The following is a 241-nucleotide window of genomic DNA, read 5'->3' on the forward strand; positions in this document are numbered from 1 at the left end:
TCCTCCTTCCTCTTCCTCCTCTTACCCTGCTCCTCTCCCTCCTCCCCCTCTCCCTTCTCCTTTTTGTATTTGGATGTATGACAGTCTTTACTTACAACTTCATTGGCAACAGGCGGGGGGGAGTTTTAAACAGCTTTAATACAGGAAATTGCAGCAGGCCCTGTCAGACTGAACAAGTTATTCTCAGTGTCCATCTACTTGTCCAAAGATGCAGAGGACTGGATCTCCTTATGTGGTTGAC

This window comes from Microtus ochrogaster, chromosome 7, assembly GCF_000317375.1.
Source record: "Microtus ochrogaster isolate Prairie Vole_2 chromosome 7, MicOch1.0, whole genome shotgun sequence".
Lineage (NCBI taxonomy): Eukaryota > Metazoa > Chordata > Mammalia > Rodentia > Cricetidae > Microtus > Microtus ochrogaster.